This window comes from Natrix helvetica (assembly GCF_964273705.1).
Source record: "Natrix helvetica genome assembly, chromosome: 2".
NCBI lineage: Eukaryota > Metazoa > Chordata > Lepidosauria > Squamata > Natricidae > Natrix > Natrix helvetica.
This window is the reverse complement of record NC_138552.1, coordinates 3,778,584-3,802,319: the sequence shown is the minus strand read 5'-3', so window position 1 is coordinate 3,802,319 and position 23,736 is coordinate 3,778,584. Positions and strand designations below refer to the sequence as shown.

General features: G+C 43.4%; 1 protein-coding gene across 1 annotated transcript in view; it reads left to right on the top strand.

Annotated features, from left to right (window-relative positions):
* Positions 1-23,736, top strand: part of CELF4 (CUGBP Elav-like family member 4) — a gene marked incomplete at its 5' end in the record, with an annotated part of 811,277 nt that overhangs the window by 255,370 nt on the left and 532,171 nt on the right. The gene's annotated exons all lie outside the window — the stretch shown is intronic.

Genomic DNA, 23,736 nt, shown 5'->3' with positions numbered 1-23,736 from the left:
CCTACCTACCTACCTACCTACCTATCTCTATATCTATCTATATCTTATCTACCTACCTACCTACCTACCTATCTCTATCTCTATCTATCTCTATCTCTATCTCTATCTCTATCTCTATCTCTATCTCTATCTCTATCTCTATCTATCTATCTATCTATCTATCTATCTATCTATCTACCTACCTACCTACCTACCTACCTACCTACCTATCTCTATATCTATCTATATCTTATTTATCTATCTATCTATCTATCTATCTATCTATCTATCTATCTATCTATCTATCTATCTATCTACCTCTCTCTCTCTCTCTCTCTCTCTCTCTCTCTCTATATATATATATATATATATATATATATATATATATATATATATATATATATATATATATATATATATATACCTACCTACCTACCTACCTACCTACCTACCTACCTACCTACCTACCTACCTACCTACCTACCTCTATATCTATCTATATCTTATTTATCTATCTATCTACCTACCTATCTATATCTATCTATCTATCTATCTATCTATCTGTCTGTCTGTCTGTCTGTCTGTCTGTCTGTCTGTCTGTCTGTCTGCCTGCCTGCCTGCCTGCCTGCCTGCCTGCCTGCCTGCCTGCCTGCCTGCCTATCACTATATCTATCTATATCTTATTTATTTATCTATCAATCAATCAATCAATCTATCTATCTATCTAACTCTATCATCCATCCATCCATCTATCTACACACACACACACACACACACACACACACACACACACACACACACTCTAACACAGGCAATTAACACTTCAAAGTGACATAGAAGAAAGCCAGTGTGTATTAGAAACAGATATGTAGGCAATAATACATCTTTTCGGCTTCAAAAACATTTTGGCATTTAAAGAGGTTGTTGCAAAGAAGGAAATGGATAGAAAGAGGAATGGAAGCCCTCGTTGGAGTTACAACTAAAACAATGTTAATAAATATGCCTGCCCCAGGAAATTCCTGAATAGGGAAGGAAATGTTTAAAAGCCTTTTAAGTCACGTACCAGATCTCTCCTGGTAGTGCTGAATGCTGTAGCTGGTGAATTTTTTTAAAAAAAATCTTTGATGTTGCTTGCTGCTGAGATCTGTGAAAGGCTGAAAGACAGTCCCTTCTATGCATGTTGGCCTTTGATGTGTTTTCTTTCTGTTCTGGGTAGGGAAGAAATCTAAAATAAGCTTAAAAATAGACTCTCCTTTAAATCTTGCTTTCGGAATGGTAATTGGGTGCGTATGTAGTTTCCTCGAGAGCAGCACGGATGTGAATTTGATTTGCGGAATCTAGGCTACCCCCTTGGCATTTCCTGGTGGTCTCCTGTTCAGGCATTGAATGTCGGGAACAAAGGATATCAGGATCACTCTTAGAGTTGCAGTTAAAATGATGTATTGCTCCTGCCTACATAGAAGAATCAAGTCAATGAATGGTTCACTGCTAAATGGATGTTGGATAAGAGTCAATCGAATTCAAGAGGACTTGGATTTCGACCATTTGTGGGAATGTAATGACTCTAGGCTAAGTCCTCTCTTGACTCCAACACCTGTCCTTCTCCTACAGTGACTGAGTCAGCTCTTCTGATTGTTATCCCCACCCCCCAAGAACAGCTGACTTCTGCCTTAACTACTTTTAAGAAAGAAATAGCTCCTTATTGAAGGCCAATCCTTAGGGCAACTATAGATATAGGGCATCTCAAAATTGCTTACCTATATGCATTTTTCCTTATTCCGCTCCCCTCTTCTCTTCTCTCTTCTCTTCCATTCTCTGTCTGTCTGTCTCTCTCACTCTTTCTTTCTTTCTTTCTTTCTTTCTTTCTTTCTTTCTTTCTTTCTTTCTCTTCCCCTTTCTTTTTTTCCTTTCCTTCCCCTTCCTTCCTTCCCCCTTCCTTTCCTTCCCCTCCCTTCCCTCCATTCTTCATCCTTTCCTTTCCTCTCCATTCCTTTCTTCCTTCCTCTTTTCCCTTCCTTCTCTTCCTTTCTTCCTCCTTTCCCTTCCTTCCCTTCCCTTCTTCCTGCTTTCCTTTTGTTCCCTTCTTCCTCCTTTCCTTTTCCTTTTCCTTTTCCTTTCCTTTCATTCCCATCCCTCCTACTTTTACTAATAATTGTAATTATAATAACGAAATCCAATACAAACTAAACCTAAAGAAAGAAAAGAAAATAGAGGGACGGAGAAAATGGAAGTCTTTGTTTTTCAAACACAGCATGGCATCTTTTCCCATGAATGACAGAACCAGAGAAGCTAGTTGAGAAATCTGCGTAACACCTGGTTCATCTCCCCTAGCAGGGCGACCCTTCTCAATCTTCTTTGGATGGCTTCTCTTCTCCATTCCCCCCACCTGAACTGCCAATTAGAGGCCCCATCGAGATCCAGCAGGAATTGTAGGAAGTTAGCATCCACCGCTCTCCTAGAAAATGAGATATAGTAGGAAATATTAAAAGGACGGAATATTAAAGGAAGCAGAAACTCAACCCCACACACACCCCGTTGTCAATGGGCCATTAAGGCCTGAGCCAGTCCGTTCTACATAACAAAGATCTACCTCCTTCAGGCAGAGTCATTTCATTGCCCTTCATTGTACCACCCACCAAGTTTCAACCAAACTTTGCACACAGGCAACCTAAAAAGCTAGCTATGACCCCTGACAGCAACAAATCAGGATACGCTTCCTGTGCCCCAAGTAGTTCAAAGCCCTTTTTCCCCACTTGGAACTGAACCCAAAAGGACATTCCTTCCAACAGAATGAAAAACAAAAACAAAAAAATATTTAGTATACATGGAAACCTCTTTAGAAAATGTAACAACAGTTTGAGGGGGAAGTCACTTTTCCCGCAGGGGTGGGTTCCTGCCTCTTCTAATCTCTTCTATAGAAGAGGTTCCACAAATCTACCGTGCCGTTTAGAACCGGTTCCAGCTGTCTCCCCCCGCCCGTCCGCACATCATCAAGATGAAGAGCGAGAGGGGGAATTCTGGGCATTAAAGTCCACAAGTCTTAAAGCTGTTAAGTTTGAACACCCCTGCGTTTTTTTTCCGTAAAAGGTTAGGGGTGTAAGGATCTTGTCACTTGACAGCTTTAAGACTTGCGTGCTTCAAATATCCAGAGTTTCTGAGCCAACATTTTGGTTGCTAAGCAAGAGCGTTGTTAAGCGAGTTTCACCACATTTTACAAGTTGGCCAAGCCCACCCAGTCACATGACTGCCAAGCCACTCCCACCCTGTCACATGGCCAGCAAGTCACTCCCACAAAGCAGGCCACACCTACAGAAGAGGTTCTAAAAAATTTTGAAACCCACCACTGGAAAAGTGTTTCTTTACGACTGCAAAGTAGATTTTATTTTTTCCTGTTCTTTTTCTTAAAAAAAAAGGGGGTTGGCTAAGACGCTGAGCTTGTTGATCAGAAAGGCCAGGAGTTCGGTGGTTTGAATCCCTAGTGCTGCATAACAGAGTGAGCTCCCATTGCTTGTCCCAGCTTCTGCCAACCTAGCAGTTCGAAAGCACGTAAAAAATCTCAGGGGTTGCCACAAAGAAGAGGGAGTCAAACTATTCTCCAAAGCACCTGAGGGTAGAACAAGAAGCAATGGGTGGAAACTAATCAAGGAGAGAAGCAACCTAGAACTGAGGAGAAATTTCCTGACAGTTAGAACAATTAATCAGTGGAACAGAAGTTGCCTCCAGAAGTTGTGAATGCCCCAACACTGGAAGTCTTTAAGAAGATGTTGGATAGCCATCTGTCTGGAATGGTATAGGGTTTCCTGCCTAGGCAGGGGGTTGGACTAGAAGACCTCCAAGGTCCCTTCCAACTCTACTATTGTATTGTAAAAAATGCAAGTAGAAAAATAAGAACCACCTTTGGTGGGAAGGGAACAACGTTCTGGGCGCCTTCAGCTTTGAGTCATGCTGGCCACATGACCACGGAGACATCTTCGGACAGCGTTGGCTCTTTGGCTTTGAAACGGAGATGGGCACCACCCCCTAGAGTTGGGAATGACTAGCACATATGCTAGCACATATGGGGGAACCTTCTCCCAAAAATAATAATAATAATGACCATTACACTTTGCTCACTCCCAAGATTGCTCTGAGATATTCAAAACATGCCCAAGTGTGAAGGCCCTTGATTGACGCATCGGAATTAGCAGTAGGCGTAGATCATCTGACAACCGGTATTCCCTTCCATTCTTCCAAAGACCTAACCAATTTTGGGGACGGCTTGTATTTCCCACCTCATTCGGTTCCCCAACGCCTGTCTGGCTCCAAGTAAATTGGAAGCGGGAGGATTTAGGACTCTAATAATCGGCCTGTTTTGAACCCCTTGCAATAAATTGTACAGTGGCCACTCAATAGCTGGATCTATGTAGCTGCCGTGCTGGCAAGGAAGGTCTCCTCTGTTTCGTGGGGCAATATTTTCCCCAGGCTTTCTGGAGGAGGAAGAGGTAGAGAAACAGTTAGGAAGGGACACGAAGCTTTAAAAGAGATTAGTACCCAAGTTACTGAGATTTTACGTATTTCCTCCCTCTCCCTCCCTCCCTCTGTTTCCTTCCTTTCTTTTCCTTCCTTCCTTTTCCTTCCTTCCCTCCATTTCCTCTCTCCCTCTCTTCCTCCTTCCCTTTTCCTTCCTTGCCTTCTTTCTCTTTCTTTCTTCCTTTCTTCCTTCCTTTCTTTCTCTTTCTTCCCTCCCTCCCTCTCCCCTTTTATTTCTTTCTTTCGCTCTTTCCCTCCCTCCCTTCTTCCTCCCTTCCTTTCTCCCATATTTTCTTCCTTCCACTTTCCCACCCTCCCTTTTCCTTCCTTCCTTTTCCTTCCTTCCTTCCCACCCTCCCTTCCTTTTCTTCCTCTCTCCCTCCCTCCCTTTCCATTCCTTCCTTCTTTCTTTCCTTTCCCCCTCTTTCCTCTTTCCTTCCTTCCTTGTCTTTTCTTTCTTTCTTTCTTTCTTTCTTTTTCCTTCCTCCTTCCTTCCTCCTTCCTTCCTCCTTCCCTTTTTCTTCTTCCTTCCCCCGTTTCTTCTTCCTTCTTCCTTTCTATTTCCTTCTTTCCTTCTTCCTTTTTATTTCTTTCTTCCTTCCTTCATTCCAACTTTCTTCTTTCTGATTTCCTTTTTTCTTCCTCCTTCCTCCTTCCTCCTTCCTTCTTTCCTTCCTCCCTTCTTCCTTCCTATTTCCTTCCTTCTTCCTTCCTATTTTCTTCTTCCTTCCTATTTCATTCCTCCTTCCTCTTTTCTTTCTTTTCCTTCCTTCCTTTCTATTTCCTCCTTCTGTCCAACTTCCTTCTATTTCCCTCCTTCCTTGCTCCTTCCTTCGTTCGTTCGTTCGTTCGTTCCTTCGTTCCTTCGTTCCTTCCTTCGTTCGTTCGTTCCTTCCTTCCTTCCTTCCCTCCTTCTTCAGAAATATGTATTTTAAGAATATCAGATCCTACATTATTGGCTGGAATAGATTTGGATGCTTGGCACTATCTGTTAGGGTTTGGAAGCCCTGCACTAAACTCCAGAGACCTATCCGGTGTTACTCTGGTCCAATAAATAGGAGAAGAGGCAATTTGCTTCAGTTAGTCTCTCTTGCAAACCATGGGAGAAATATTACTGCCTGGCTAAAAAAACAATTAATAGCTATCCATCATAGGAAGCTGCCCCTGAAACACAACCTAACAGCACATCTCAAGGAAAATCCAAAACACAAAACATAGACAAACAAAACAAAATATGAATATAATGATCATTTATCTCTTTTCCACTACAGAGCTCCTTGCATGGGAAAGCTAGCTGGTAAGGGAGGACAGTGCTTGCTTTTATGTAAGAAGCAGTGACAAAGCCCTGCAAATCCACATTGGATTTGCTATTCAGAGCGAAGCTGTGGGTTTGCACCAGAAGGAACATTTACTTTTTAAAACGGGAGACTTACGAAGTAATAAAAGCTCCGGGAAGCTTACAATAAATAAAGCAAGAATGACACCCGTGTCAAGTACCCATTCAAGTTGTTAGATTGGAAGTTTCAAACCTTGGGTAGCTGTGAGGCATTAGTTTCCATCAAAACTGTGCTTCTCTGGGAGGGGCAAGGGGAATTGTCCAGGGAGGGAATTTTAAATGGGTGCTTGTAGAGTTTTTTAGCAACTTCAAAGACTTCACCTCCCAGAATTCTCTAGCCAGCACGGTATAAAATGTATAGACTTCAGTTCCCAGAATTCCCCAGGCAGCATGCTTTAAGATGGGTGGACTTCAACTCCCAGAATTCTCCAGTTAGTGTGTTTTAAGATGGGTGGACTTCCAGTCCCAGAATCCTCCAGCCATCATGCTTTAAGATGGGTGGACTTCAACTGCCAGAATTCTTCAATTGTAAGATGGACGGATTTTGACTCATAGAATTCCCCAGACAACTTGCTTTAAAATGTTTGGACTTCAGCACCCAGATATCTCCCCTGGCTCCTCACTTATTTTTCCACTAGATATCTCCTGGGGTTCCTCATTCCTTCCTCCACTAGATATCTCCTAAGGTTCCTCGTTTCTTGCTCCACTAGATATCTCCCAGAGTTCATAATTCCTTCCTCCACTAGATGTCTCCTAGGGTGCGTCATTCTTTCTTCCACTAGATATCTTCTGGTGTTCCTCACTCCTTTCTCCACTAGATATCTCTCACGGTTTCTCCATCTCTGAACTTCACATCCACTCCTTCATTCTTCTAGCTTCTTCTAGTCTTAGTGGAGGAGAATGGGTGGACCTTTCCAAAATAAATCTCCCCTGCAATTTGTTCATGGAGATTCTCAATCTAGGTCATGGTTGCTTTTCCAAAAGGCAACTGGGCTTGTTTGTTTGTTTGTCTGTTTGTTTGTTCTTTTCTTTAGAACTGAAGTAGCTTCTTGGATGAGAAGCGAATGTTTTCCAAGAAAAAACCCCAAGAAAGTCCAGTTGCCTTTTGGAAAAGCACCTTTGGGTCCATTGCAATTTATCCTCCATCTTTCTACAGCCTTCAACCTATGTATTTTGGAGAAGGGACCTGTTTTTCTTTTCATTTCCAGCTATTGGATTCTGCAAAAGTCCATGAAGAACATTTGGAGCAATTGGGTATGGCTAGTCTAGGGAAATAAGAACTATGGGGGACATGAAAGCAGTCTTCCGGTATTTGAGGGGCTGCCACAAAGAGGAGGGAGTCAACTTGTTCTCCCAAACCCCCTGAAGGCAAGATAAGAAACCATGGATAGGAAGTAATCAAGGAGAGAAGCAACCTGGAATTAAGGAGAAACTTCCTAACGGTGAGGACAATTAACCAGTGGAACAGCTTGCCTTTAGAAGTTGTGGGTGCTTCATCACTGGAGGTTTTAAAGAAGATATTGGACAGCCAGTTGTCTGAAATGATATAGGGTCGCCTGCTTGAGCAGTGGGTTGGACTAGAAGACCTCCAAGGTCCCTTTCAGCTCTGTTCTGATGATGAGATTGTCTGGAATGGTATAGGATCTCATGCTTGAGCAGAAGGCTGGACTAGAAGACCTCCAAGGTCCCTTTCAGCTCTGTTCTGATTGATTGATTGATTTATCTTTGTAAGGCTTCAAAGCTATGTCTTTCACAGGACGGGCCCTGTTTTCCTTCTCATTTCCCAATCCCCGGTCTCTGCTGAAGGACCTCCCCAGAGCGACGTGGTGATGAAGGCCGACCCCTGTCCTTTTCCCTTTTCCACGGCAGGCAATTGTCTTAAATAGCAGATCCAGCTTTGCAATTCCCCTTTTGATCCTTCGCGACTCCGGCCTCCGACACCTGATATGTAATTTTCCATCGCCTGCCACCGCTCTCCGCCCCCTCTCGATCCCCGCCACCCCCTAGCACTCCAACGCATTATTGCAGGGACTAATTTTGTCTGGACTATTATTAGATCGTGAGATCAGGGCCACATAGAGGTCGTAAAAAATGTTTCATTCTCCCCCCAAACGGCCCTCGCGCCCTCCCCGATCAGGTGCCATAACGGGCGGCTTTGCTTATTGTGCATATTGCTTCCAGTTGCAAATTGCCCATTACCGGCCTTAAACACCTGGCATTTGCATTCATTATAACCCTGACACCCCTTCTTTATGGCTTCCCAAGAGGGCCTTCCAATTGGCTAGAAACAGCAAATGGATGTTTTATGATTACGATGAGTGATGTCGGGGTCTCTGCAGGAAGGTGGAGGAAGGAAGGGAGGAAAGACAAATCATCCAACACGCCAGAGTTTTCGTCTTGGGGTGGTTTTGCACTCTGTGTGCATGTTTGTGTGTGTGCATGTGCGCATGTTTGCGCACACGTGTGTACCAGGGGTGGGTTCCTGTTGCCATTACTACCGGTTCGGCACTCAAAAAAGGTCTGCGCATGCCAGGGGTGGGTTCTGGATCCCATTGCAACCGGTATGCTGCAACGGAGCCAGGCGTCCCAGTAGGCTCAAATAGAGCTAAGGAGAGCAGGCGGGCTGGTGGGCCCTCTCGAGCACCGTACCGGAACGGTACACGGTGCTCCGGGCAGGCACTGGTACACCCAAACTGGGGCGTACTGCTTGCAACCCACCCCTGGCGCATGCGCACAACATTAAGAAAGAGGAAAAAATGACATGTTTTCAATGTTGTTGCTCCCATGTGCAGAACAGAAAATCAAGATGGCACCGTCAAGGACAGAACCGGCATGGTCATGTGTCCGCCGGACAATGGTGGGTTTCAAAATTTTTTAGAACCTCTTCTGTAGGTGTGGCCTGCTTTGTGGGAGTGGCTTGCCAGCCATGTGACTGGGTGGGAGTGGCTTGCCAGCCATGTGACCGGGTGGGAGTGGCTTGCCAGCCATGTGACTGGGTGGGCTTGGCCAACTTGTAAAATGTGGTGAAACTCACTTAACAACGCTCTTGCTTAGCAACCAAAATGATGGCTCAGAAACTCTGGCATTTGAAGCACACAAGTCTAAAAGCTGTCATGTTACAAGACCCTTTAAAAAAAATCCCCAGGGGTGTCCAAACCTGACAGCTTTAAAACTTGTGGGCTTCAACTCCCAGAATTCCTCCTCCAGTCATGTTGGCTCAGAAACTCTGGCACTGAAGTGTGCAAGTCTTAAAGCTTTCAAGTTACAAGACCTTTGCACCCCTAACCTTTTAGAAAAAACCCCAGGGATGTTCAAACTTGACAGCTTTAAGACTTTAAGGTTTAGATAGGACTCTTAGAGGCGGGTGGGGCGATTGGTGAGCCAGCCAATCAGTGAGCGGCAGGCGGGGCAAGCGTGGTGCAGACGGGCGAGGGAGAGGGAGCTGCAACCGGTTCTAAACGGCACTGTAGATTTGTGGAACCTCTTCTATAGAAGAGGTCAGAAGAGGTAGGAACCCACCACTGCTGCTTGAGTTACTCCCTATTCGGCTGAACTGAACCGTACCATACTGGTAGGAATCCAACTTTTGGTGTGTACGAGGGTGTAAATAGGGACTCCCCCCCTCCCAGTCCCCAAATGATTTTTTTTTCCTTTTTCAAAATTCTTTTTATATTTATGTTTTATCAAAAGTTTCAAAAAGTTCACAAAATAAGAGTTTTCGCCGATGCTTATTTCAACAATAATTACAGAAACTACTGTAGGGACCCAGTGGCTTGGAGGCTAAGATGCTGAGCTTGCCGATCAGAAAGGTCGCCAGTTCAGCCGTTCGGATCCCTAGCGCCGCGTAACAGAGTGAGCTCCCGTGACTTGTCCCAGCTTCTGCCAACCTAGCAGTTCGAAAGCACGTAAAAAAATGCAAGTAGAAAAATAGAAACCACCTTTGGTAGGAAGGGAACAGCGTTCCGTGCGCCTTCGGCATTCAGTCATGCCGGCCACATGACCACGGAGACGTCTTCGGACAGCGCTGGCTCTTCGGCTTTGAAACAGAGATAAGCACCGCCCCCTAGAGTTGGGAACGACTAGCACATATGTGCCAGGGGAATCTTAATTTTTCACAGAAACTACTAATATCTCCTAGTTCTCATACTATCTAAAATCTATTATCTAATATATCCTACTGTTTCCCAAAAAATAAGACAGGGCCTCATTTTCTTTTGACCCCCAAAATAAGCATTTGGCCTTATTTTCAGGGACGTCTTATTATTTTTGAGGTACAGGAGGTGGCGAGTGTGGTAACCTCATGGCTGCTGCTGTGTTGCAATATTTTCAGGGAGGTCTTATTTTCAGGAAAACAGGGTACTTCCATTACTAATATCTACTATCTATTATCTCCTAATACTATATGATATCTACTATCTACTGTAATATCTCCTAGTTCTAATACTAATATCTACTATCTAATATTGCTTAGTTGTAATACTAGCTCATATCTACAATCTAATATTGTCTAATTCTAATCCTTTCCACTATTATCTAATATTCCCTAGTTTTAATACTATCTGATACCTATTATCCAGCATATCCTACTTCTAATATTAATATTTACTATCTAACATAGCTTATTTCTAATACTAATATCTACTGCCAAATATCACTTAGTTGTAATACTAATATCTACAATCTAATATATCCTCATTCATCCGTTCTCCGATTGATTGAAAGCAAATGTCAAAGATGTGAAAAGGAAAATGAACTGGGAGGAAGAGAATAAGCAGAGGAGTGTTGGAGCATTTACAAGTTCTGGAAGAAAAGTGTTCCACTGGTTGATTGTTCTCACTCTCAGGAAATTTCTCCTTAGTCCTAGATTGCTTCTCTCCTTGATTGGTTTCCATCCATTGCTTCTTGCCCTGTCTTCAGGTGCTTTGGAGAATAGTTTGACTCCCTCTTCTTTGTGGCAACCCCTGAGATATTGGAAGACTGCTATCCTGTCTCCCCTGGTCCTTCTTTTCATTAAACTAGACATACCCAGTTCCTGCAACCGTTCTTCATATGTTTTAGTCTCCAGTCCCCTCATCATCCTTGTTGCTCTTCTCTGCACTCTTTCTGGAGTCTCCACATCTTTTCTACATCGTGGTGACCAAAACAGGATGCAGTATTGGAAGTGTGGCCTTACCAAGGCATTAGAAAGTGGTATTAACACTTCATGTGATCTTGATTCTATCCCTCTGTTGATGCAGCCTAGAACTGCATTGGCTTTTTTTGGCTGGCTCATATTTAAATGATTATCCACTAGGACTACAAGATCCATCTCACATAGGAACAGGCGGTTGGACTACAAGGTCCCTTCCAACTCTGTTGTTCTATGTTCTGTGTCACCTCTATTCCTTCTTTTGATTAGATTGTTAAGATGTTGAGACTCTAGAAAGTGTGCAGAGAAGAACAACAAAGACAATTAAGTGTTGTGAAGTCTTAATACCACTTTATAAGGCCTTGGTAAGGCCACATTTGGAATACTGCATTTAGTTCTGGTCGCCATGAGGTAGAATAGATGTGGAGAGTCTGGAGAGAGTGCAGAGAAGAGCAACAAAGATGATTAGGGGACTGGAGGATAAAACATATGAAGAATGGTTGCAGGAACTGGGTATGTTTAGTTTAAGAGAAAGAAGGATTAGGGGAGACATGATAGCAGTCTTCCAATATCTCAGGGGTTGCCACAAAGAAGAGGGAGTCAAACTATTCTCCAAGGCACCTGAGGGCAGGACAAGAAGCAATGGGTGGAAACTAATCAAGGAGAGAAGCAACTTAGAACTGAGGAGAAATTTCCTGACAGTTAGAACAATTAATCAGTGGAACATCTTGCCTCCAGAAGTTGTGAAGGCCCCAACACTGGAAGTCTTTAAGAAGATGTTGGATAGCCATTTGTTTGAAATGGTATAGGGTTTCCTGCCTAGGCAGGGGGTTGGACTAGAAGACCTCCATGGTCCCTTCCAACTCTACTATTGTATTATTGTAATTAGGAAGATGGAGACTAGATATTTCTGGTGGACAGTTGCTGGAACTGGATATGTCTAGTTTAATGAAAAGAAGGACCAAGGGAGATAGGATAGCAGTCTTCCAATATCTAAGGGACTATTGGAAAATATTCTTACTTGAGCAGAAATTTCAAGAACTCCAAGGTTCTTTCCAACTCTGTTACTCTATTGTTCTGAAGCTAATGTGCGAAGTACAATTTTCACACAGACAAAGCTAATTTCAAAAATGTTTCTGACTTGCTGTTTCGCATCTGGATATGAATCCATGATCACGCACCATGACAAGGAGGAGACTAGCCCCAAACACAAGTGTTTTAAGGGATAAAAATGTCCTGAATCGTTAAAATTAAAATAACACATACTCAAATTTCGAGACAAATTGAAATCAGTGCAAAATTAACATCTCTCTTCCCCCGCTAAACGTTCCCGAAAACTTCAAAACTATGGCCCATCTATCTCCCCCCCCTCTTTCTATAATGCCCCTCCAGTGAGACCTTGTCATCATGCGCCATTGTTCTCCAGAAGCAATTAAGTCCTGCTTTAATGTACGCAGATTCCAAGATGTGTTTTTCTTTTGAAATTTAGCTTAAAGATAAGGAAGCAAGATAAAACAACACCTGGAAACCTTCTGGTTAAAACAAAAAATGCTACCTATTAAACATTTGTTCCTCAAACATGAATGGGAAGCTTGACTCAGCCCTACTCCAACATCTCTGTTCTATACACAATCAACATTAGAAAATGATTATTAGGAGGTCCATTTTTTGCAGAATTTTCATGACCCAACTACACTATATTGCCAAAAGTATTCGCTCACCCATCCACATAATCAGAATCAGTTGTGAGCGAATACTTTTGGCAATATAGTGTAGATAACATTATCAGTGCTAGAAAAGAGGAGGGTTTGTGAGGAGAGGAAGAGGAGGAGAAAGAAACTCTCTAAGCTTGGCTGTTTTCTTGTAGATGTTTCATGACCCAACTAGGTAATATCATCAGTGCCAGAAGAGAGAGGGGTTGTGAGGAGAGGACGAGGAGGAGGAAAAGGAGGAGGAAGAGGAGAAGGAGAATTGTGGGGTCTTTGATGCTCTCTGAGCTTAGTTGTTTTCTCACAGACATTTTATGACCCAACTAGGTAACATCATCAGTGTTGGAAAAGAGTGGGATTTGAAGAGAGGAGGAGGAATGTGGGGCCTTTGATGCTCTCTGAGCTTGGTTGTTTTCTTGCAGACATTTTATTACCCAACTACGTAATTTTATTACCCATCCGTAGTAGTAAGGAGTAGGGTTTGCTCTCAGTTGAGAGTAAACGAGAGCCAAAGTCAATGGGATAAGCCAGATTCACTTAATGACGTGGTCCATTTAACAGATGCAATAATTCACTGAACAGCTATGGCAAAAAAGATTGTAAAATTGAGCACAACTACCACTTAACAACTGCCTTGCGTGGCAATGGAAATTTTGGGCTCAAATTGTGGCCAGAAGTCAAGGACTACCTACGTCATTCCTTGATGGTAACTTCTCAAGCTTTACGAGCAAGTCAAACCAAAGTTTTCACACTTTGTTGATGCAATCCGTACTCTCTGTGTCGATGTGTGTGATTGTCTCCCCATCACAATTGCTTCCTGGTTGCTTGCTAGCAAAAATAAATGGGTGCCAATTGCAAACAGAGCAGGTCAGGAAATGTTCTGAAGACTAGACGAACCCAATTCCTGCAACCGTTCTTGATTTTATTTACCGTATTTTTCACAGTATAAGATGCACCTTTTTCCCTCAAAAAAGAGGCTGAAAATCTGGGTGCGTCTTATACACCAAATACAGCATTTTTTTGCCTCCCAAAACCCCACCCCCTTCACCAAAATGGCCATGCATAGTCTTTAGGAGGCTTCCAGAATGCTCCTGGGGGCTGGGGAAGGCAGAAAAAAGTGAAAAATGGGCTGTTTTTTTGCTCAGTTTTGCCCCCCCCCCCGACCCCATCAGTACTCTATAAGCCTCCTAAAGGCTATGCATGCAATTTCTTTGACAAAAACTGGCCTGTTTTTGTGAAAAACGGGCCATTTTGTGCTTGTTTTTTTGGGGGGCACTCCCCAGGAGCACTCTGCAAGCCCCCTAAAGGCTATTTATGCCATTTTTTGGGGAAAAAAACAAACCAGGCCAGTTTTCGCAAAAAACGGGTAGCTTTGGGGAGGTTTGCAGAGTGCAAAAACTTTTCAAAAAAAAATTTGCCTCTTCAAAACCTTGGTGCGTCCTACACTCCGCTGCATCTTATACTCCGAAAAATACGGTACCTACTTTGGGAGGGCAGGTTTTAACAGGTTAAGAGCGTTGGAAGGGCCCTTGTAGGTCATCTAGTCCAGTGGTCGGCAAGCCGCGGCTCGCGAGCCAAATGTGGCTCTTTAAACATTTTAATCTGGCTCTTCTGTGTGCCGGGCGCCCGCTTCCCTCCCTCCTCTTGGGCTTCGGAGGGAAGCTTCTGCAAAACCCCGGCGAGACAAGTCTCCCAGGCTGTAATTTGCTGAGCTGTACGCGCGCGCCTGTTTTCCACGGCGTGGAGCAGCGGCGAGATTCTGGGCGGCAAGCGATGATTCCGGGGGCCATCAGTGGGGGGGCAGGGTCCCCCCTCGCGTTCCTCATCTTCCCGGATGGCCCCCGGAATCATCGCTCGCCGCGCAGAATCTCGCCGCTGCTCCACGGCGTGGAAAACAGGCCCGTGCGCACAGCTCGGCAAATTAAAGCCTGGGAGACTTCTTGTCACTCGCCAGGGCTTTTGAAGAAGCTTCCCTCCGAAGCGTTCCGAGGGAGGGCTGTAAACTTCCCTCCGAAGTCTTGGGAAGTTCTGAGGAGCCCCCCAAGCCAAAACGCCGCTGCCAGGTAGTTAAAAGTACCTCTCTGATTCGTCTCTGTCAGTCTCTCTCTGATTCCCTCTCTCACTCCCTCTCTCTGTTCCTCTCTCTGTCTGTCTGTCTCACTCACACACACACTGTGGTCACCTTGTTGAGGTGACCACAGTGTGACCACAGTGTGTGTGTGTGTGTGTGTGTGTGTGAATGAGACAGACAGACAGAGAGAGGAACAGAGAGGGAGTGAGGGAGGGAATCAGAGAGAGACTGACAGACACACACACACACACACAGAGGGGGAGGGAGGGAGAGAAAGATAGACAGACAGAGAGAGACACACACACAGAGTGAGTGATTAAGTGAATGAGTGAGAGACAGACACACCCACATACACAGAGTGACAGAGAGAGAGGGAGGGGAGAGAGACAGAGGGAGAGACAGAGACAGACACACACACACACAGAGTGAGTGAGAGACAGACACACACACACACACACACACACACACACACACACACACAGAGTGACAGAGATGGGGGAAGGAGGAGAGAGAGACAGAGATACAGAGAGAGAGAGACAGACAGATAGACACCCAGAGAAAATGACAGAGGGAGACAGAGAGGGAGAGAGAGACAAAGAGCCAGAGAGAGAGAGAGAAAGAAAAAGAAAAAAAGAAAGAAAGTGGGAGAGGGAGATGAAATTAAAAGCAACAACATACAAACCTGACTTACTCAAACTATCCAAGGAAATGCAAGGCCAATGTTCACATTAGTGGTTGTGACTTTGTCAGTCATTGTCAGGATGTAATTTTCTCTACATTGTAAGGCAAATTTTACGGAATTTAACGTTATCGATAAATAATATCGTTCTAAAGTTTTTATTTTATTAGTTGTGTTATTTGTATCCTCCCCACCTATGTGGATACTTGCATGCGGAATATTCTCAATAAAAACTTATTGAAACTAAAAACAGTGTACCATCCTATGTATTTTCGGTTTTAAAAATGCGGCTCTCCAAATAAATTTCAATCGTGGTTTTGGCGAGATTTGGCTCAGTTGAAAAAAAAGGTTGCCCACCACTGATCTAGTCCAACCCCCCACCCACCCAAGCAGGAGACCCTACACCATTTCTGAAAGTCCAGCCTCTTCTTGAAAGCTTCCAGTGACAAGGGCCCTTTGAATTTGAGTCTAAAAACCCAGAATCAGCAATTCTCTGACATTATTAAAAGCAGCTGCATCTTTTGCGGAGATCAGGATTACGAAAAGACGCAGCTGCTTTAAAGAGCCGAGGAGAGAAGTTCTACTTGGCCCTCCCTTTTGTTGTTTCTTGTGGCACAATCCACTGTGTTATAATTGAATGAATGGTGCCTTTTAGCTACGGGAGCCCCGCGCCAAGCAATCAAACTGGAAAAAAAAAATCTTGTTGGAAAAAAAAAACACGTAGAAGATTGTTGATGTGGGGAAAAGGGAGAAGGAAAAAAAGAATTAGCTTTGCTTCGGCTGCACTTTGGAACAAATGTGGTAGAAAATAATTCCCCTGGAGACCAGGGACGTGTATTTCTAAATAAAAAAAATTGCACTTCAGCGATACCTGTAAAAGCTGCCTGATTGGTCTCCCTTAATTGCACACTCCGCAGAATAAACCCAGGTTTGTGATTGCGGAATGTGTGAAGTCACCCCGAGAACAGAGAGAGAGAGACAGAATGTTTCCTTTCTAGAAATCGGTGTCTTCGTACGGACGCCTATGTTGGAAGAAATGCCCTTCTGGCTTCAGTTCCAAGTGGGGAGAAAAACACTGGAAACATGGAAGCTGCTTGGAAAGATGGTTTAATGGCGGACAGGACCACATGGTTTGAGGTCCTGGAGGGGGGGAAAAGGGAAGAAATGCTGAGAGCGCCTGGATTTTATGCCCTCTTTGAGTTTTTGAATTTGAGCTTGTGTTCTCATTGGTTGTCAGACTCCCATGGGGCCATGCAGGGGCAACTCTGTAGGCTGCCTTTGAGTCCCAGGCTTGGTTGACTCTTGCTGGGTGATGATGCATTGAAAGGGCTTTGGGCAATCCCTCCTATGGCTCTGCCTGAAGGAGGTAGATCTTTGTGATGTAGTATAGCCTGGCTCAGGCCTTAATGGCCCATTGACAAAGGTGGGAGGAGATGAGTTTCTGCCTCCCTTTTAAGGAAAATATTCTGGCCTTTTAATGTTTCCTAAAATATCTCATTTTCCTAGGAGAGAGGTGGGTGCTAACTTCCCACACCTACAAATTGAATGTTGATAAAAATCATGTTCAAAATGTTCCAGCAGGGTCTGAAGATCACTTGATTAGTTTCATGAGCCCAAGGGAAAATGGGAGGGTGAAAAGCAGTTAGGGAGGGGAATTCAGCATCAACTGATTAAAAGAATAATAATCGAAATGAACTTAGCTGTGGAATAGTTGGTGGTCTCTGAGTTTGGTTGCCTTCTGGTAGATGTTTCATGACCCAACTAGGTAACATCATCAGGGCTATAAGGAACAGGGACTAAGTAACATAATTAGTGCTAGAACTCCATTCCTTTCTAGACACTGATGATGTCGCCTTGTTGGTTCGTGAAATGTCTGCCAGAAAACAGGCAAGCTCAGAGAGCACCAAGGACCCTACAATCCCCCTGGTCCTCTTCTTATTTTTATTTATTTACTTTTATTTAGTTAGTTTGTCAAACATGTAAAGATAACAGGAATAAGAATAAACATGAATAAGGAAGGGAGAGGAGGAGGAAATGAGTACTTCTCCTCCTCCTCCTCTCCCTTCCTTAACCTCCTATGCCTTCTCCTTTTCTTCTCTTCTTTCCTCCCTCCTCCCCCCTCTTTCTCTCTCCTCTCCTCCTCCTCCTCCTCCTTCTTCTCCTTCTCCTTCTGCTCTTCCTCTCCCACATCCTTATCCTTCTTCGCCTCCTCCTCCTCCTCCTCCTCCTCCTCCTCCTTCTCTCCCTTCCTTAACCTCCTTTGCCTTCTCCTTCTCTTCTCTCCTCCCTCCTCCCCCCTCTTTCTCTCTCCTCTCCTCCTCCTCCTCCTCCTCCTTCTGCTCTTCCTCTCCCACATCATTATCCTTCTTCACCTTCTCCTCCTCCTCCTCTCCCTTCCTTAACCTCCTTTGCCTTCTCCTTCTCTTCTCTCCTCCCTCCTCCCCCCTTTTTCTCTCTCCTCTCCTCCTCCTCCTCCTTCTGCTCTTCCTCTCCCACATCCTTATCCTTCTTTGCCTTCTCCTTCTTCTCCTCCTCCTCTCCCCATCCTTCTCCTCCTCCTCCTCCCTCCCTTCTTTATCCTTCTTCTCCTTCTCTTCCTCTTCCTTCTCCTTCTCACTCCCCTTCTGCTCCTCCTCTCCATCCCATTCTCCTCCTTCTTTTCTCTCTCCTCCTCCTCCTCCTCCTCCTCCTCCTCCTCCTCCTCCTCCTCCTCCTCCTCCTCCACCTCCACCACCACCTCTTTATGTGTATGTATCACACACACACACACACACACACACACACACACACACACATACAAATGGGCAAAGTTGAGTTGGCTGACACTTCGGTATGATCTCTCTGCAGCCAAATCTGATTGGCTTCTGTAGCATTTGGGGGAGAGAGAAAAGAATACCCTGGAATTCGGTGTGATATTTGCCTAATACTTCTCATTTCTAACGTAATTCACAGAACGGTTTAAGTTGAAACGGAGGGCAATATGTGCTGTTCGAAGAGTCTTCTTCATTAGCAGCTGCATATGTGAATTCCTATCCAGAGCATAAAATCGTGACCTTTTTTGGTACTCTTACAGAAGCTTTTTTTTTTTAAAAAAATTGTTGTTTAACCTCAGTTCTAAATGCAAGCGACCTCCTACCTGTCTCTCAAAGGACCTTCATATTTCTGTGATTGGTCATGGAAATTGGAAGAGGTACCAATCCTTTACCTTAAATGCTCCTCTCAGCTGTCGCTGGCTATTAAAAAAAAATCTCGGGGCACAACATCTGTTCAATTAAAATGTTAAACGTCTTAATGTCAAAGGGGGGGGAAGCAAAGAAGGAGGGGCTCCAGACTCCTGGCCCCATGAACAATGAATCTCCACCAATGGATGGTTGATGTGAACCAACGTTCAAAATATTTTTAGATACTCTGTTTTTGTATGGAAAAAAAACCCACCATCCCTGGAGTTCTGAGAATATAGACCTGTCACCTGAATTCTGGGTAGATAGGGAAATTTATTTTGCCATAAGGTCAGTCCTGCTTTGAGGATTGAGCGTTGTGTGTGGTTGATATTTTTGAACTGGGGATGGGGAATTACAAAATCCAACTTTTGTTTCCACCGCGATTGTTTGTTTCAAAATTCTTTGAGAATATCAAGAATAGGATTTTTTGCTGATAGAAAAGAAGATGTGTAGCTCAGGATTGAACTGGAGAGGCTTTGGGGATTTCTGAGCTTACCTGTTTTCTTGCAGACGTTTCATGACCCAACTAGGTAACATCATCAGTGCTAGAATGGAATGAGGTTTGCTCTCTTGTTTATATGCTAATAGATTGGATAGAAGGGAATATATGTAACTCGGGATTGAGTTGTGGGTCCTTAATGCTCTTTGAGCTGGGCTGTTTTCTTGCAGACATTTAATGACCCAACTAGGTAACATCATCAGTGCTAGAAGGGAGTGAGGAGGAGGACAACTATGGGAAAGGGATTTGTGGAGAGGAGGAAGAGGAAGGAGAAGGAAGTAGACGAGAAAGGGAGGAAAGGGGGAAGGAGAAGAAGAGAAAATGGAGGAGGATAGGAGGAGAGCGGAAAAGAAAGGAGAAGGGAAAGAAGGAGGGGAAGGGGAAGGAGAGGGAGGAGAAGGCAAAGGATAGGAGGGAGCGAGGAAGGGGAAGGAGAAGGGGAAGGAAGGGAAGGAGAAGGAAGGAGAGGATAAGGATAGGAGGGAGAGAGGAAGGGAAAGGAGAAGGGGAAGGGGAAGGAGGGAGAGAGGAAGTGGAAGGAGAGGGAAGAGAAGGGGAAGGAGGGAGAGAGGAAGTGGAAGGAGAGGGAGGAGAAGCGGAAAGAGGAGATGGAGGAGAAGGGGAAGGAGGGAGAGGAGAAGGAGAAGAATAAGAGGGAGGGGGGAAGGGAAAGGAGAAGTGGAAGGAGAGAGAGAAAAAGGGGAAGGATAAGAAGAGGAAATGGAGGAGGATAGGAGGAGAGCAGAAAAGAAAGGAGAAGGGAAAGAAGGAGGGGAAGGAGAAGGAGAGAGAGGAGAAAGGGAAGGAGAAGGAAAAGGAGAGGGAGAAGGAGGAGAACTGTGGGGTCATTGGTACTCTCTGAACTATGTTGTTTACTTGCAGAGGTTTCATTACCCAAACTAGGTAACACCATCAGTGCTAAGGAGTAGGGTTTTCTAATTGTTGTCACCAGAGAGAAGTGGAGTTTTATTCCTGTTGGTTTTTTTACTACGGTTACCCCTTTGTAAGGCACTCAAGAGTCTCCGTGAGTGAGTTGGGCAGCCATATGCATCTTCTTAAATGAAGAAATGAGAATGTGACATGGGATTTGAGAATCAAAACATTATTTCTTCCTTGATGTTGGTCTCCCTATCTCCACCGGGACAGAATTCATTTAACAAGGAGGAGGAGGAGGAGGAGGAGGAGGAAGAGGAGGAGGAGGAGGAGGAGGAGGAGGGGGGGAGGAGGAGGAGGAGGAGGAGGAGGAGGAGGAGGAGGAGGAGGAGGAGTTAAAAGTAATTTGATAAATAAACCACAATAACTCAGAAGCGAGATATTCTCTCCAGCAGACTCCTGGACCTGTTTCTCATCAAAACGGACAGTCTGGTGGTTGGGCAACTTTGAAAGAAGATGTCTCTAATTACAAGGGAAGCTTTATTAGAGGAATCAATTTAATGTTGCCTCTGACGGTCCTTCAAACAACCTAACGTTGATAATCAGGATGGCGTGTTAATCCTTCCGATCGATGGGCACGGAGTTACCAATGAGCCCTCTGTTCTTGCTGCAAAACGAACATCGAACAAAGAATTAACCACATCCAAGAATTTTACAAAACACATGAAGAAATTGCAACTTCCTGAAATAACACCAGCGGAACTGCAAAAAACTGTGCTACTCGGAACATCTTATATTTTAAGAAGATACTTGGTTGATATCTAGGATGCTGGCAGCAACCCGTATCAACCATTAGCACCAGTCAATGGTATTTCTGATGCATTTTTGAATCTTCAGTTGGCTGAGTTTCATGTTTAATGAATACAATATAATAATAATAATAATAATAATAATAATAATAATAATAATAATAACAACAACAACAACAACAATAACAATAACAATAACAATAATAACAATAATAATAGAATTCTTTATTGGCCAAGTGTGATTGGACACACACAGAATTTGTCTTTGTTGCATATGCTTTCAGTGTGCATAAAAAGACAAGATACATTCAATAGAATAGAATAGAATAGAATAGAATAGAATAGAATAGAATAGAATAGAATAGAATAGAATAGAATAGAATAGAATAGAATAGAATAGAACAGAACAGAACAGAACAGAACAGAACAGAATAGAATAGAATTCTTTATTGGCCAAGTATGATTAGACACACATGGAATTTGTCTTTGGTGCAGATGTTCTCAGTGTACATAAGGAGAATAAAATAATTTCATCAAGAATAAAAAGATATAACACTTAGTCAAGGTTACTAATAAGATATAAAATCGTACCAGTAAGCAAATATAACAGTATAAAATGAAAGATACAAGCAACATGGTTTATAGTCATAAGTGGAGAGAGATAGGAACTAGGAAGGATGAGAAGAAGAATAGTAATACATTCTTAGTAAATTATTGACAGTTTTGTGGGAATTGGCTGTTTAGCAGAGTGATGGCATTCAGGGAAAAATTGTCCTTGTGTTTAGTTGTTCTGGTGTGTAGTGCCCTATTGTGTCGTTTTGGGGGTAGGAGTTAAAACAATTGATGTCCAGGATGCGAGGAGTCTGTAGATACTTTCACAACCCTCTTTTTGATTCATGCTGCATATGGAACTTCGATGGAAGGCAGGTTGGTAGTCATTGTTTTTTCTGCAGTTCTGATTATCCTCTGAAGTCCGTGTCTGTCTTGTTGGGTTGCAGAGCCAAATCAGACAGTTATGGAGGTGCAAATGACAGACTCAATCATTCCTCCTTAGAACTGAATCAGCAGCTCCTTGGGCAGTTTGAGCTTCCTGAGTTGGCACATAAAGAGCATGCTTTGTTGTGCTTTTTTTGATGACGTTTTTGATGTTAGGTGGCCATTTTAAGTCTTGAGATATGATAGAAATGTTATCAAAATTACCTTTAACAACGTGCTAATCTGAGCAACAATTCTAGTTGATGATACCTCTCTATTGTTCAGTTACGGTTTCTGTCGAATATTGGTCACATGATATATTAGTGCCGCTTTGTAAAACCATAGTAAGACCACACCTGGAATACTACAACCAATTTTGGTCCCCATAGTACAAAACAGATGTTGAGACTTTGGAAAAAAATTCAGAGAAGAGCAATTAAGATGATCAAAGGCCTGGAGACTAAAACACACGAAGAACAGGTGCAGGATTTGGGTTTGGCCACTCTAGAGAAAAGAAGGACTAGGAGGGACACAATAATAGTTTTCCAGGATTTGAGGGGCTGCCACAAAGAAGAGGGGGTCAAATTATTCTGCAAAGCACCAGAAGGCAAGAAAGAAAGCAATGGTTGGAAACTAATCCAAGAGAGTAGTGACCTGGAATTAAGGAGACATTTCCTAATGGCTAAGACGGTTAACCAGTGGAACAGCTTGCTTCATGGAGTGGGTGCTTCATCATTAGAGGTTTTAAAGAAGACATTGGACAGTCATTTGTTTGAAATGGTATAGGATCTCCTGCTTGAGCAGGGGATTGGACTAGAAGATCTCCAAGGTCCCTTCCAGATCTATTCTATTCCATTCCATTCCATTTTTAATGATCGGTTCTGTTCTATAGAATAATACATTGAGATCAGGAATGTAAGAGTTTTGCTGGAATGTAAACTTCGTTATAATCTAACATTTCTCTGCAGAATTTGAGATTTTACATTCTTGGGATCAGTAGCCAAAGTTCATCAGTAGTTATTGATGATCGATTGCACAGTCAGATGTCTTTTTGTGTCTCTTTCTGTTGCTCTTTATTCTCTGTGTCTGTCTCTCCCTCTATATATATATATTTACTGTGTCTGTCTGTCTCTTCTGTCTGTCTGTCTCTCTTCTCTCTCTCTCTCTCTCTCTCTCTCTCTCTCTCTCTCTCTCTCTCTCTCTCTCTCATACACACACACACAGACATGAACAATCAAAAGCCAGAGGATCAGTATTGCTCTGTCTGTTTAGGTGTACAAATTGGGTCATATTCGACATGACTGTTTGAATCTGGCTCAGATGCAATTCGGAAAATCGATTCTATTCAGATCTTGGAATCAATTCGGAACAAAGTTTAAAATAGATGGGATTCAATTGGGCTCATTCAGACAAATGTACATAAAGCATCTAACTCCATTATATGCTTTGATGAATCGCATTGCTCCATCGGCTCAGCCTGGCTAATCAATCTGAATCAATGAAGAATATTCACCCCAGGACTTCTAAAAGGGCTTTCTTTATTATTATTATTATCTTTATCTTAACTACCAACAATTTTATTATGCTCGCTTCCAGCCAAATCATCCCAAACCAAAGAACATAGAAATATAGAATTGGAAGGGACCTTAGGAGACCTCCAAAGTCCCTTCCAGCTCTATTCTGATTGGTGGTGGTGGTAGTAGTAGTAGTAGTAGTAGTAGTAGTAGTAATAGTAGTAGTAGTACTTCTGGTGAAGAGTCCTTAGAAAAATCATAAATGCTACTCGCTTTTGACCACTTTTGAATGCAGTCCAAAGTGCTCCTCTTGAATTATTAAATTTCCAAACTAAAGCTTATTCAAAACTGGCTAGAAGCGATATAGGTCAAGGGGGAAGGAGGTCACAACTGTACAACATCTTACACAACTTCCAGATGGTTTATCGAAGCTA